This window comes from Arachis ipaensis, chromosome B07 (genome assembly GCF_000816755.2).
Source record: "Arachis ipaensis cultivar K30076 chromosome B07, Araip1.1, whole genome shotgun sequence".
Lineage (NCBI taxonomy): Eukaryota > Viridiplantae > Streptophyta > Magnoliopsida > Fabales > Fabaceae > Arachis > Arachis ipaensis.
Genome location: NC_029791.2, coordinates 820705 through 824399, shown reverse-complemented (window position 1 = coordinate 824399; position 3695 = coordinate 820705).

Here is a 3695-nt window from a genome sequence, read left to right as displayed (position 1 = left end):
ATTTATTACCCAAAAATAATATATAAAATAAAATTAGGTTTAATTATTCTGTTGGTCCTTATAGTTTCACAAAATTTTCAATTAGGTCTCTGTACTTTTTTTCCTTTTAATTGGGTCGTTGCACCAATTTTTTTTTTAAATTAAGTCCCTCTTAACAGTAATTGGTTTAATTATATAGGGACCCAATTAAGAAAAAAAATTGGTGCAGGGGTCAAATAAAAGGAAAAAAATATAGAGACCTAATTAAAAATAAAATTTGGTACAAAAACTCAATTAAAAAAAAATATAAAAACCTAATTGAAAATTTTACTAAGGACTAACAGAGTAATTAAACTATAAATTACTTGGTTTATCAGCATACTAACCACTTTTCTAAAATATTTTTATCGATAAAAAAATATTTTATTATGAACAATGCAAATATTATCATTTTTGTCCACTATTTAGTCAGTATTTTGTCAGCAATAATTTGTTTTCATATTTAAAGAGTTTTGCACACAAAAAATATATAATTTGTGTTTATATTTATTAGAATTTGTACATATAAATCAATACAATTTATACATATATTTTTTAAAATTTACATATATAAATTAATAAAATTTATTTATTAAAAATAATTTCATATTTATACTGATTAAATAATAATAAAAAATACAAAAAAAATTGCTGATCCCAATAATTTTTCTTTTATTATTTCTAAAATGTAGAATATAAAGTACTTACTGTCTTAACTAGTAAGAAGAGTAATAAATATTCATGTCACGTGTTTCATTCTTTTTTTTCCCTTTCTCTTTGAACTATGAAATTAAATTTGATATGTTTGATGTTTTGCTGTCGTTTTCTTAATCACATCTTTCAATTTTTCATGTGTCAAGCCTATTTTCATGTTCCCAATCATCTTTCAATTCCAAATTAAAAATATGATATTTTTATTCTCCATCATGTGATAAAAATCCTTTGAATATGTTTATTGAGAAGCCATCGTTCATTAGAAGAAAAAGTTAAAATAACGTAAAATAAATATCATAGCAGAATCAAAGAGTTTTAAATTTTGATATAATAATTTTACACATTTATTATTCAATCAGATTAATACAATTTAAAAATAATTATTTTTGTTGATATAACAGTACATATTTGACAACCAATGAGTAATAGCTCAAATGGCATAGACTCTCCATACTCAATTAAGAGGTTGCGGGTTGGAGTCTCCTATCTTTCCAAATTTTCATCAATGAGTAATAGTTCAAATAACATAGATTCCCCATATTCAATTAAGAGGTTGCGAGTTTGAGTCTCATATCTTTGGTAAAAAAAAAAAAGAGTACATATTTGATTATATGTATTACAGTATATGGATTTTTTTTATATTCAAAATCTCTCTTTTGCAATAGTCATCAAATTTCTATTTGCATCCTTATTTTTTTCTAAAGATATAAAGATATTTATTATAAAAAAAATCCTTATTTATCTCAATATAAATTAAAAAAATGTTTTCTAACCCATTATCATGGTGGTTGACAAGGAGGACTTATTGACCATGCATCTGATCTACTTAAATGTACTTAGGAGGAGTATGATTATTTGAGTGGGTCCCAAATCTAAGATGATGATGTTGTAATGAACCAAGACAACCACTTTCCACTTTTTGGGTCTGAAATAAGTGCCTGGTTTTCTGAGTTGATGTCTAAGTCTAAGTGAACTGCTCCCTTTGTTATCTATACGTGTCATGTGTCATTTTTTTCTTGATGTTTTCTACAACAATTAAGAGATTTATTTATAAAATTTTTAGATCCTCATCTTTGAGAAAGTAAAAAAATTTGAAAATAATTGGAAAATCTAATTTAAACATTTAAAATTTTTTAATATAATATTTAAAAAAATTAAAATATAAAACTCAAATCTAACTCTTAGATTTGGATATTTAAAAATCACAAATTTAACCTTTAGATTTGTGCTCCCTACATGAAAAAAAAAATACATAAACTATCTACATGATTTGAAAACATCATTGAAAGTCTAATAACAAAAATAAAAAACGATCAATTCTGTAACGATAAATATTTTTTGAAGAAAATAATATTTTATGCATATTCATAAATATAATTTTTTTTAAAGGCAGACTTATTATTACTCGAGAAGAAGAGCATTCATAAATAATATTTTAGTTAATTGGTATTTAACAATTTTTTTTCATGTATTTTCCAGTCTTCACAAAGAAAGAAAAAGAAAATATTTGACTAATCAATTTCTTCTTTTCATCTTATTTTTTTCTATATGTTGCCTATTTGTAATATAACTTGTCTAATAATTGCACTCATGGAAATAAAGTTTAAGCAATTTATCTAGTTTAATTTATGGGAGTCACTCAGATAAAGATGTCAAAAATATTTTTAAATAATTAAAATTTAACACATATAATCAATTAAATTGTATTATTTTTATTAATACTATTTTTTCGGTCAAATTAATTTGTTTGACCTAATTTTGACAAAAATTAATACAGTTTAATCAATTATATGTGTTAAATTTTAATTATTAAAAAATATCTTTAAAAAAAAGACATTTTAGAGGTTTTTATCTGATTGGCTCCCTTAATTTATTTCTTTCTCCTCTCTTTTTTCCATATAGTTAAATATTACTATAGTCTATAGTGCAATCTTTCTATTTTCCATTTTACCCTATTGATAACATGATTTTATATAATTAGATGCAAACAAAAATTACATAAACTCAAATTCTCAAAGCATTACTAATAATAATTTGGATAAAGTATATTTTGAATTCCTAATATTTAGTTACATTTAATTTTATTTTTTATTTGTGTTAAAATTATTTTTAAATGATAATTTCGTATAAAATATTACGGATAAAAAAAATTAGAGATAATTTTGACATAAATAACAAATATTAAAAATAAAGTTGAATAAATAAAAAATATTAGTAACAAAATTAAATAAAATTAAACATATATTTTAAAAAAAATTACAAACATCAAAAACAAAAAATATACTTTCCTCTAATAATTTTATATATGAGATAATCTACATTTTAATGGTTTCTTTCTTTTTCTTTTTCACTCATACGAAGCAATATGCACTTAATTAAATCAAACCTAACCTTAGTGTTCAATGTTTTGATCAACTTGATCTAGCATTATTTGTGGCTCCACAGAACAATTTAGAACATTTTTCACACAATGTCCAAAGTATCTAGGCATATCTTCTCTATGTTAGTTCTCTTTCTCCTAACCAACTTGGATTGGTCGAGTGGTCAACTCACTCGTCCGCTTAAACAAGTGTCGAGAGTTCGAACATCATCTTATGCATGCAGCAACTCATTGGCTAACGACAGACCCCTTAAATGGAGCTCAGATACGCGACGAATTAGTTTTAGTCCTTAACCTGTCGAGTTGAAAGATACCGTTTGGTAAACAAAAAAAAAAAAGTTCTCTTTTTCCCAAAAAAACTCAAATAGACACCAAAGATTAGTAGGTCCATATAGAGAATGTATACCTAGCGAGGTAAGTTTCATCACTAGCTTATCATCAACAATCCAACATCATGTTGAGCAGCTCAAAATTTGTCCAGAAATAACATTTTAATATTTCTCACAAAAAAATATGGAGAAAAAGATAAATAAATCTCTAATTTTTTAATTCAAAAATACATAAATTTTTTTATTAATTGAAA